This window comes from Hylobates moloch, unplaced genomic scaffold (assembly GCF_009828535.3).
Source record: "Hylobates moloch isolate HMO894 unplaced genomic scaffold, HMol_V3 SCAFFOLD_13, whole genome shotgun sequence".
In the NCBI taxonomy this organism is placed as follows: domain Eukaryota; kingdom Metazoa; phylum Chordata; class Mammalia; order Primates; family Hylobatidae; genus Hylobates; species Hylobates moloch.
In genome coordinates this window covers 96,318,534-96,331,177 of record NW_026652288.1, presented here as the reverse complement: position 1 = coordinate 96,331,177, position 12,644 = coordinate 96,318,534, and positions in this window count along the sequence as shown.

The window sequence follows — 12,644 nt, the reverse complement described above, 5'->3', positions numbered from 1 at the left end:
AGAGCAGCCTGGCCAATATGGTGAAACCCCATCTCTACTAAAAATACAAAAATTAGCCAGGTGTGGTGGCACATGCCTGTAGTCCCAGCTACTTGGGAGGCTGATACAGAGAATCAATCGCTTGAACCCGGGAGGCGGAGGTTGCAGTGAGCTGAGATTGCGCCATTGCACTCCAGCCTGGGCGACAGAGCGAGACTCCGTCTGAAAAAAAAAAAGCAGAAGGGGAAGGAGAAGGAGAAGGAGGAGAAGAAGAAGAAGAAGAAGGAGGAGGAGGAGGAGGAGGAGGAGGAGGAGGAGGAGGAGGAGAAAGATGAGGAGGAGGAGGAGGAGGAAGAGGAAGAGGAAGCGGAAGCAGAAGAGGAAGAGGGAGAAGAAGAAGAGGAAGAGGAAGAGGAAGCGGAAGAAGAAGAAGAGGAAGAAGAAAGATTATTCCTCACATCTTCCTCAACCTGAAGCCTCTCAGATTTGTCCTATGCAGAGTGGGCAGCATCTCCCTCTTGGTGACTGAAAATGGAGATGTGAATGAGATGATCATTGGTATCTTTTCCTTCCCTCTTGTTTTGTGATGTTTTTGTGATGAAGTTAGGATCTGAAGGATTCTCCCTGGGCTCTTAGAAACATGGACTTATTATCCTGACCCCCCCAAGGACTTGGGCTGCCCTCTAGGTTTGGCGTGTGTTAGTAAATAGCCCCTTTTATCTGCTACTCCACATAAGTGACTACAGTATGTCCATTCAGGTTACTTTGCTTTACTGTAGATTCTTGTCATTAGAGAAGATAACATTGAATGTTTCATCTAGTCACTGAGGATGTCAGATCTATTCAGTGTCACCAGCAGCTGACATTTTGTGCGTGCCAAGGACTACCCCTGTAGATCCTACTATAAGTCCCTCCTCCAATTTGAGCCTCACCTTTTCATTTATCAAATGAGATGGTTGGACAAGAAAATTTCTGAAGTCCCTACAGCACTTGAGGCTGTAATAATGAATGGACTAAGCCAAATGGATGAATGGACTAAGCCAAATGGATGAATGAGCATATTACTTAAGGACAATTTTCTTGTGATTTAACTGGAAATCAGAGATATAAATTGGTGAAAAGTTCAGTAATTTATCACCGCAATAACAGCTCAGGACCACAGTGAAAAAAGTGTCCCAAGGATATTACGAGTAGCTATAACAATAAGCACAGTAAGAGACGACTTTAAGGAGGCAGATGTTGAAGCAGGCAGAGGTGGCCAGGGAAGCCTCAATCAATTTACAAAGAAGAAATCTTACCCTGAATCCTGTCTCTCATTACACCTGCAAGGTTTCAGGTTTCCTGTACTCTATTCTTTAGTACCCTGTCCCTAAATCACCCTGTACATGTTTGAATTATCAGTCTCTTTTCACCCTTCTCCCTGCTTGATGACTCTTCATTCCAACCCCTCCCCTCTGCCCATAACTGGGTTAGAATTCATGTTCATACACAGCCACAATGATATAAATAGAAGTAATAACGGTTCCAAGGAGGAACTGGCAATGTCAACATCTGAATGGAAGAGATAAGTGTCTCATGGGGAGCTTGTGGGCACTGGCGCAGTCCTGTGGGGGAGAGAGCATGGTGGTGCATATTCACATTGATGGCACCATACTTCATATTAAAAACAAAGAGTACTCTTAGAAAGAAAGCCCTCGAGAAGGAGCATTTAGGACAACACAATAAATTACCAAAGGGGATGGAATTCTGATTCTCAGGAATTCTTCCATATATGTATATATACATAAATATGTATATATGCAAAGAAATATATATATATGCAAAGAAATATATATGTATATATATTCCTAAATAACTCATAGGGTATTATGCTATGTATAATCTATAATCTTTCAGGATTTGCTCTTTTCATTTAATATTATATTGCTAAGATTCATTTATGTTACTGCATGTCACTACAGTTCATTCATTTTGACTCCTGTATAATATTTAATTGCATGAATTTCACTAAGTTTATATTGTTCCTTATCCCACTGAGGGATATTTGGATTCTTCAGATGTCTGCTATTGTAAGGAATGCTGCTATGAACATTCATATACATCTTATATCTCCTGTTGTTCCTGGGCAACTATCTTGGGCGTTCACCTTCAAAAGGAGCTTCTGTGTCACATAGAGTGTGTGAATGTTCAACTTTAGGAGGTAATGGTCATGAAAAACCATTTTCCAAAGTGACTGCACAAATTTATATTTTCACCAGCAGTGTGTGAAACATCCTGAGGATCTACACCTCTTCTCCCATGTTCATTATTACACTTTAAAATTGTTGCCAAGCAAATGATCAGGGACTAATTTTTACTTTCAAGTTATTGGTTCAAGGACTAACCATCCTGGGAAGCGGGAACCCACACCCTTGATTCCCAGGAGTACTGGGCTTGTGTTGCAAATGCTCAGGAGACTTTTTTTCCTTTACCCAGACACAGGCTGAAACAAATGAGTTGCTTTGTTTTTTTTCTAGGATGAGGGTGGGAAGAGCACTGCTTTCTAGTCCACTCACTATGTTCTGAATTCTCACTTCATCAAGGCACAAGTTCTTTACTCCTTGCATTGTAATGTGTTAAAAGCCATGCCACTGGGTTGCTGAGGCCAAGGCCCCAAGACAGCCTTAGCCTAAGCTCATAATGATTGCTCCAGTTACCTCTCTCTCTATTTTTGGCCCCTGGTGATTTTCTTCACTTTTCTGTTATTCAGGCATGCACTTAGAAGAATGTTGACTATATTTTATTCAACTCTTTCAGAGGTTTCAAAGAGGGAACTACTTTAGGTTGTCTAGTATGATGTCATTCCCTTGTTTCAAAGCTGCCAGGGCACATATTCCCCAGAATGCAGGAATTCCTGGAGGTTTATTCTCCATCCCCACACTGAGGAGTTTCTGTGCTGGGTTGGTTGCTCTGTATCTGGGCCTATGTCTTACGGAGAGGGTATCTGCTCCACAGACAGCCCCATGAGTCATGCTTAAGTTCATTCTTACCATGCTCAGGACAGTGACCCTGGGACCCAGTCTATGTCCACTCCTCATCAGTAATAGGAGCCCCTTGCCCACCCGGACCTTTCTGATTTGAGGACTGGGTCAATAATCGTCCATAATGATTGCAACTAGAAGTTACTAATTAAGTCTGTGCTAGTGGGTCAATAAGGATTGGCTGTGGTCTGAGAAACTCTGTGTTTCTCAGGGTGGGGGAACAGGAATTCATATGGAATTGCAAGGGACCCCAAAGAGTCAAAACAATCTTAAAGAAGAACAAAGTTGAAGGACTCATTTTCTAATTTCACAACTTACTACCAAGTTACAGTATCAAGACAGAGTAGCACTGACAAAAGGATAGATATATAGATCGATGGAATAGAACTGAGAGTCTAGAAATAAATCTCACATTTAGAGTCAATTGATTTTCAGCAAAAGTGCAAAGACAATTCAATAAATGGTGCTGAAACAATTGGATATGTACATCCAAAAGAATGAAATTGGACTCTTACCTCACACCACACACAAAAGTTAACTAAAAATGGATTAAAGACCTAAACATAAGAGGTGAAACCATAAAACTTAGCAGGCTGGGAGTGGTGGCTCAAGCCTGTAATTCCAGCACTTTAGGAGATCGAGGTGGGCAGATGGCTTGAGCCCAAGTGTTTGAGACTAGCCTGGACAACGTGGCAAAACCCTGTCTCTACAAAAAATACAAAAATTAGCCGGGCATGGTGACACACACCTGTAGTCCCAGCTACTAGGGAGGCTGAGGCAAGAGGATTGCTTGAGCCTGGGAAGACAAGGCTGCAGTGATCTGTGATCATGCCGTTGCACTCCAGCCTGGGAGACAGAGAGAGACTCTATCTTGAAAATTGACTAAATAAACAAATAAAAGCAAGAATCTAAATTGGCACTTCTGCAAAGAAGATACACAAATGGTCAGTAACCACAAAAATAATGCTCAGCATCGTTAGTTCTCAAGGAACTGCAAATCAAAACCACAATGAGATACCACTTCACACCCACTAGGATGGTTATAATTTAAAAGACAGATAAGAGCAAATGTTGATGAGAATGTAGAGAAACTGAAACTCTCATGCACTGATGCCAGGAAGGTAAAATGGTACAATGCCTGGGTAACAGAGTGGAGAATCTGTCTCGAAGAAAAATAAAAAGTTTGAAATTGTGTCTTGTGACTTTGGAAAACAGCCTGGTAGTTCTTCAAAATGTTAAACATAGTTACCATTCCTAGGTGTATACCCAGAGAAATGAAAATATATACGTACACAAAAACTTGTACACAAATGTTCTTAGCAGCATTATTCATAATAGCCCCAAAGTGAAAACAACCCAAATGTCCATCAACTAATGAATGGACGAATGAAATGTTGTACCGTAGTGCTTCTTCTCATCCGCAGTTTCAACTTCTGCAGTTTCAGTTGCATACAGTCAATTGCATTGGGAAAACGTGAAATGAAAGATTCCAGAAATAAACAATTTATAAGTTTTAAATTGTGCGGGCCAGGTGCAGTGGCTCACTCCTATAATCCCAGCACTTTGGGAAGCCAAGACAGGCAGATCACTTGAGATCAAAACCAGCCTAGCCAATATGGTGAAACCTCATCTCTACAAAATATACAAAAAGTAGCCAGGCATGGTGGCACATGCCTGTGGTCCCAGCTGCTTGCAGGGCTGAGGCGGGAGGATTGCTTGAACCTGGGAGGCAGAGGTTGCAGTCAGCAGAGATTGAGCCACTGCACTCCAGCCTGGGTGACAGAGTGGAAACGCTGTCTCAAAAAAAAAAGAAGTTTGAAATTGCGTCTTGTTCTGAGTAGCATGATAAAATCTTATGTCATCCCACTCCATCCTTCCCAGGAGGTGAATCATCCCTTTGTCCTGTGCATCTATGCTCTCTATAACACCATTAGTCACTTAGTAACTTATCAGATTGACAGTTACAGTATCACAGTGCTTGTATTCGAGTCACTCATGTTTTTCTTGATAATGGCCCCAAAGCACAAAAGTAGTGATGCTGGCATATTTTTATGAATTGTTCTATTTAGTTATTGCTGTTGTTAATCTCTTACTGAGCCTAATTTATTTTTATTTCTATTTTTGTCTTATAATTTATAAATTAAAGTTTATCTTAGGTATCTATATATAGAAAAAAACATAGTATATACAGGATTTGGTGCTATCTGTGGTTTCAAGCATTCACTGGAGAACTTGGAACATATGCCCCCCAGATAAGAGGAAACTACTGTGTATCCACATAAGGGAATATTAAGCAATTGACCGAAATAAAGTACTGGTAAATGCTATAACATGGATGAACCTTCAAAACATTATACTAAGTGAAAGAAGCGAGTTGTGAAACATCACAGTGTAATGCATTACATGAAATGTCCAGGCTAGGCAATCTATAGGAACAGAAACTAGATTAGTAAAAGCTAAGACTGGAGAATTTCAGAGGAAATGAGGAGTAACTGCTAATAGGTATGAGGTTTCCTTTGGGGATGATAAAATTAGTCTAAAATTGGTTGTAGTGATGGTTTCACAATTCTGTGAAACCCAAAAAGCGGACTCCTTTAAATGGGTGAATTTTATGGTATGTAAACTATATTTCAATAAAGCTGTTACAAGAAAAAAAAAGATGGCTACGACATGATTCTTGCTTTGGAAGAGCGCGACTCAGACATTTTGAATCCTCTGCATTGCTATAAAAATTTCTGAATTTTTTTAGTGTCTTCCAATAAAAGAGGAAACAGCGGGTACAGAAGAGAATCAATAGAAACATCCTCTAAAATATGAAAAGGATTACAAAATAAAAGAGTTTCACCAACACTCCAGGCAACGGGGCTAGAGATTAACATCAGCTCTATTTATATTGTTTGCACATAATTGCATATGGTTACACATGCTTAAGTTGACTAAAAATTACATCTAGGCCAGGCACAGTGGCTCACACCTGTAATCCCAGCACTTTGGAAGGCTGAGGTGGGCAGGTCTCTTGAGGCCAGGAGTTCGACACCAGTCTGGCCAACATGGTGAAACTCCATCACTACTAAAAATACAAAAATTGGCTGGGTGTGATGGCTCATGCCTGTAATCCCAGCACTTTGGGAGGCCGAGGCTGGCAGATCACGAGGTCAGTAGTTCGAGACCGGCCTGACCAACATGGTGAAACCCCGTCTCTACTAAAATTACAAAAATTAGCTGGGTATGGTAGCACGCCTGTAATCCCAGCTACTCAGGAAGCTGAGGTAGGAGAATCACCTGGACCGGGGAGGCAGAGGTTGCAGTGAGCCAAGATTGCACCACTGACCCGCAGCCTGGTGACAGAGGGAGACTCCATCTCAAAAAAAAAAAAAAAAAATACAAAAATTATCTGGGTGTGGTTGCTGCATTTATAATTCCAGCTACTGGGAGGCTGAGGCACAAGAACTGCTTGAACCCAGGAGGCGGAGGTTGCAGTAAGCTGAGATTGCGCCATTACACTCCAGCCTGGGTGATGGATACTCTGACTCAAAAAAATTTTTTAAAAATTTTAAAAATTACATCCAGGTCAGTGACTCTCAAACCTTAGTGTGCTCACCTGAAGAGCTTTTAAAAACACGTATTGCTGGGCTACACCCCGAAAACTTCTGATTCAATAGGTTTGGGATAGATCCCAAATTATTTGCATTTCTACAAACTTCCCACGCTGATGCTGCTGGTCTGAGAACCGCTTGGAAAACTACGGACTCAGATCTTTTCAAGATGTCATTCTCAGCTCATCTTCATCTCATTAAGTTAAAGAAGTCCTCTAGATGTTGGGAAAGTCAAGATGCACCAGACAGGCTTGCTGACACTGGTAGCTAACACTCTGGCACTCAGAGAGGGCAAACCAGATGCACCAGGGCCTATTCTACTTGTTAAAACTACATCTTACACCATGTTACTTCCTATTACAGCAGTAGCTGTTGCAGTTTTGTTCATTCTGCCTCATATTGCAACAACGAAGATTCTTTCCGGAGTACCTTTTTTCTGTTGGTGCTTATTGAGAGTGGAGGAAAATAATGAAAGCCATCACCCCTAATCACAAGGCATCAAAGCTGTTTTTAGGGGCATGTTTCTCAGCAAGATTTCCTTGAAGAGAAACCAAGGGCTTGGTCATCACTAGAACTTCACCTCTGAAATCTTACCTCACATCTGCAAATCATTCTCTCTCTCACTCACTCTCACTATACCTACTTTTTCTCTTTGCATTTCTGTTATGTTTGTTTCCTCCTTTCTACCAATCTGTTGAATCTGTGTAGGCCTCCGTGGCTGTACCCATTGTTGAATACCTAAGCTATTTTCACAGGCCTCCTAGGGTCCAGCACCCTACCTGTCCAATGCTAAATTAGTGCTGTAACCACCACTTTTCCAGTCCTACACCTGAGCCCTTTGTTTTACTCTCTCTATCTTCTGCCAGACTAGAGAGGGACAGTCATCATGCTGCAGGTTTAGAGTAGAATTGAAATCAACTTGTCTTTTTTAAGCCCATATTTACTCCTATTGCAAGAGATACTTGGTGCTGCCAATTCCTGAAACTTTTGTGTGTTTTTGGAAACATATATAGTACTTCTTTGCATTTTCCCTGCCAGCTTAAGAGTAACTTTTTCAGTCTGCTAAATCATTATCATTAGTTATGCCTGAAAGTTGTTATTGCCCCTGTCTACTCTCTTCTTCATTTGCTTTTGTACAAACGTTTATGCTTTTTTAAAAAATTTGCTGTTGTTTCAGTGGAATTTGGAGAAAGAGCAGAGGGAAATACATGTGTCAATTTCAGCATCTTTATCAAAAGCCTTGTATGTTTCCTCCTAGAGAGAGAGAGAGAAAGAGAGAGAGTGTGTGTGTGTGTGTGTGTGTGTGTGTAATGATTATAAGATTCATCAGACTGATGTTTGTGGCTTTAGGTCATTCAATATTACTATTTTACAGTATCCTATTGTTTGACTATATAAAACTTTATTCATTCTTTTTTTGATGCACATTTGGGTTGTTTCCCAGTTTTGCTCTTAGAAAACAATCTGCTATAAAAATTATTGCGTGTGCCTCCTTGTACACCTGCGTGAGAGTTTCTCTTAAAATGATGGAAGATAGAATGGATTGTAAACTATAAGCCTCTTCAGCTCTAGCAGATAATATGAAATGGATTTCCAAAGTGATTAGATAAACTTACACTCCTACCAGCAATTAATAATGACTTTGCACTTATGTTAACCCTTGGTATTATCAGATTTTTAAAATTTTTGCCAATCTAGTGGGTTTAAAAGGAACAAGTGATCAAAACTATTGCTTGTAAATTGCAAAAAGAAAAATGGACCACTACAATGGAGAGATCTGTCTGTCACCACCTTAGCTGAGTGACAAATTTGACATCACTAACAATAAGACTATCTGGCATTATAGGTCCCCTGATGTAATGCAACATTAATTATCATGGATTTACCTATAGAATAATTCTTGTCAGAAATTATAACCTGAATAAATCAAGCTCCAGGAGAAGCTTCCACTTTACAAGAAGGTAAAGGGGATCAAGTAACAAGGTGGCTGTCACTATGAGGAAACAGACAAAGCCAGAATACGGGACTTTCCACATCTGGTGCGGTGACTTTAGAAAATCAGTATCATAAGAGAGGAAGGTAACTGTGTTAGATTAAATGAGACTAAAAGGACAAAACAAAACATATTTCTTGATTAAATCCTAATTGGGATAGAAAAGAAATTTGGAGACTGGGAAAGTTTGAGCATTGGGCAGATAAAATATAATATTAATGAATTATTATTAATTTATGCAGGTATAAAAATGTAATAGACATTGATAAATTTAATAATTATAATAAATATAATTATAAATTTAATAGTTTACTCCAGTGTATGTGTATACTGTTAAAATTGTACATTGTAAAAATTTCACCATGTTTGCTTTAATAATGGTTAAATCTAGATGATGCAGAATGGATATAAAGAGAATAATTGTATGGTTCTATTTTTATGTGTTTTTGAAATTTTTAATTACATATCACAATATTAGAAAAATGTATATCAGGCTGGGCACGGTGGCTCATGCCTGTAATCCCAGCATTTTGGGAGGCCAAGGCAGGCGGATCACCTGAGGTCAGGAGTTCGAGACCCGCCTGGCCAACGTGGTGAAACCCTGTCTCTACTAAAATACAAAAATTAGCCAGGCATGGCGGTACGTGCCTATAATCCCAGCTGCTCAGGAGGCTGAGGCAGGAGAATCACTTAAACCCAGGAGGCAGAGGTTGCAGTGAGCCGAGATTGCGCCACTGCCCTCTAGCCTGGCCGACACAGCCAGACTCCATCTGGAAAAAAAAGAAAAAGAAAAATGTATCTCATTTTTTTTTATTGTGGTAAAACATAGATAACATAAAATTTAGCATTTTAACCACTCTTAAGTCTTCAGTGGCATTAAGTACACTCACATTGTTGTGTACATCATTGTGTTTTTAATCGAGTTTATTGAAGTATAATTTACATACAATAAAATACACGTTTTAAGCATATGAGGCAATAAGCTTTGAAAAGTGTAAATTCCCATGTAACCATCTCTGCATCGAAATAAAGATTTCCACCTGTAATCCCAGCACTTTGGGAGGCTGAGGCAGGCAGATCATGAGGTCAAGAGATGGAGACCATCCTGGCCAACATGGTGAGACCCGGTCGCTACTAAAAATACAAAAATTAGCTGGGCATGGTGGCACGTGTCTGTGGTCCCAGCTACTCAGGAGGCTGAGGCAGGAGAATCGCTTGAACCCAGGAGGCAGAGGTTGCAGTGAGCCGAGATCATGCCACCAAGCTCCAACCTGGGCGACAGAGAGAGACTCCGTCTCAAAAAAATAGATAGATAGATAGATGATAGATTAGATAGATAGATAGATAGATAGATAGATAGATAGATAGATAGATCAATCGATCTCTGGCCTGGCGTGGTGGCTCACACCTGTAATCCCAACACTTTGGGAGGCCAAGGTGGGTGGATCACAAGGCCAGGAGTTCGAGACCAGGCCAATATGATGAAACTCCATCTCTACCAAAAATACAAAAAAATTAGCCAGGCGTGGTGGTGCATGCCTGTAATCCCAGCTACTCGGGAGGCTGAGGCAGGAGAATTGGTTGAACCCGGGAGGTGGAGTTTTCAGTGAACCAAGATGGCACCACTGCACTCCAGCCTGAGCCACAGAGCAAGACTCTGTCTCAAAAAATTATAGATAGATAGATAGATAGATAGATAGATAGATAGATAGATAGATAGATTTCCTTCATGTTCTTTTACAGCCAATTCCTCCTCACTACCACCACCACCTTATGTAACAACCACTGATCTTATTTCTATCATCATACATTTATTCTGCACAATCTATACCTATATATATATATAAAGGAAATCATACAGTACTTAAAATTCTGAATTCAGCTTTCTTTCACTCAGTGTAACATTTTTTCGATTACTCTGTACTATACTATTTCAAATATCAGAAATGTCCTTTTAATTGCTGACTGAGTGAATACACAATTTGTTTACTATTTGCCTGTAGATGAAGTTTTGGGTTGTTTTTAGAGGCCATTACGAGTGGTGAATAAACCCACTATAAATATTCATGTACAACTTTTTAACAGACAGATGTTTTCATTTCTCCAGCTTGGGTGGTAAATGTAAAACTTTATAAGGAACTATCAAATTGCTTTTCTATAGTGGTTAGCTATTTTACATTTCTAACAACAAAGTAAGAGAGTTCCAGTGGTTCCACGTTTTCACCAATACTTGGCATAGTCAGACTTTTTAATTTTAGTCATGCTAGTGCTTATGAAAGGGTATTCATCATCTTAATTTACATTTTCCTAATGATTCATGATTTTGAACATATTTTTATTAACTCATTGGACATTCATATATCTTCATGTTTTTTTTAAAAAAATATGGTTATTTGTCTTTTTATTATTGAGTTATAAGTGTTCTAATGTGTAGGTCTAATTCTGGGTTCTCTATTCTTATCTATTGATCTATATGGCTATTCTCTGCCAATACCATGCACTCTTGATTTCTGTAGTGTAAGTCTCCGAACTTGATTTTTTTTTTTTCTCAAAATTGTTTTGGCTGGGGGATCACGAGGTCAGGAGATCGAGACCATCCTGGCTAACATGGTGAAACCCTGTATCTACTAAAAATACAAAAAATTAGCCAGGCGTGTTGGCGGGCCCTGTAGTCCCAGCTACTCGGGAGGCTGAGGCAGGAGAATGGCATGAACCCGGGAGGCGGAGCTTGCAGTGAGCCGAGATTGTGCCACTGCACTCCAGCCTGGGCGACAGAGCGAGACTCCGTCTCGAAAAAAAAGAAAAGAAAAGAAAAGAAAAGAAAAGAAAAGAAAAGAAAGAAAAGAAAAGAAAAGATTAGTAAACTTACTGTTTAACCTTTACATAAACTAACACAGTTTGAATTCATCATCAGTTCTCCTACGAGACACCAGTTTATGATACATAATATAAACAATGTATTTATTTTATTTTAGAGACAGAGTCTCACTCTGTCACCCAGGTTGAAGTGCAGTGGTGTGATCATAACTCACTGCAACCTCAAACTCCTGGGCTCAAAAGATCTTCCCACATCAACCTCCCAAGTAGCTGGGGGTGGCATGTGCCACTGTGTTTTCAGCAAATAATATGAACAATGTAACAGAAACATTTTTTGAAAAAGATATTTGGCATATCAAAAAATAAGCTATCGTTATGGTCTGAATGCATCCCCCCAAATTCATGTGTTGGAAACTTAATCCCCAATGCAACAGGGTGGGGAGGTAGGGTCTTTTGGAAGGTATTTAAGTCATGAGGGCTCTTCCCTAATGAATTAATGAATGCCATTATTAAGAAAAGCTTGTTGGAGCAGGTTTCCTCTCTTCTATTCTTCTGCCACGTGAGGGCACCGCGTTCCTCCCATCTGAAGGATGCAGCATGCAAGCCGCCATCTTGCAGGCAGAAACCAGCCCCTCACCAAATGCCAGCACCGTGATCTTATACTATTCTTTATAAATTACTCAGTCTCAGGCATTCTACTTAGTAGCATAAAATGGACAAAGACAGCTATCAAATTTATGATCACTAGAAGAAAACTCTTCCCCTGATAAAATCGTCAGTGGCACAAGAAAAAAAATTGCCAGTCATATAAAGGAGGTAGTAGAAATGTATTCACTTTGAAGCATTTTTATCCTGCAACCTTGGATATAGGCACTATACTAATTAGAAGCTATCTGACACTCTTAAATGAGAAATGTTTATTTCTAATCTTAGTTAACTTTCATGGAGATCTTTTTGCCTATCAGTGTCTCCTATCATGACACACAGCCCTGTGCAGAAGGAAGGGATAGCAGGCTGTGTGTCCTGGATATGGCACCCTCTTCTAATTCTTGAACTTTCTATATCCCAGACAAATTGCAGGACTTCACATTCTCTCTCCATGGCTGGTCTTACTAATTTCTCCTGCTTGATTTCATGTTTGATTTATGGAAGATTTTGCTCAGAAACAGGAAATCATTAGGAAAGTGCTGATTTGAGGGAGAAACATGGGTAAGAAAAGGATGTTTACCCAATCAAGGA